We start from the raw sequence: 361 nt of genomic DNA, 5'->3' as shown, positions 1-361 counted from the left end.
AGTTTTTTCCGGCAAATATTATGTATCAAACGATGGCAGTATACATGCATTTTTGCAAACGTTAATGTAAATGAACACTAACCGTTCGTGTCCACTGAGTGTAGAAGTTGTATAAAGTTATATGTGCAACACATACAGACAGACAGACAGACAGACAGACAGACAGACAGACAGACAGACATACACGACAGACAGACAGACAGACAGACAGACAGACAGTTTATTCAGACTTATACAATAGTACATTTTTTCATACTAGAATATACAAATGATTTTCTGTCACGTGAATACGAATACAACAATAACATAATGTACCATACAAGTTAATAAAACTTCAATACAAAAAATATATTGAAGAACA

The sequence above is a fragment of the Dreissena polymorpha genome, chromosome 9, assembly GCF_020536995.1.
Source record: "Dreissena polymorpha isolate Duluth1 chromosome 9, UMN_Dpol_1.0, whole genome shotgun sequence".
In the NCBI taxonomy this organism is placed as follows: Eukaryota; Metazoa; Mollusca; class Bivalvia; order Myida; family Dreissenidae; genus Dreissena; species Dreissena polymorpha.
Note: the sequence above shows the minus strand (reverse complement) of the source record.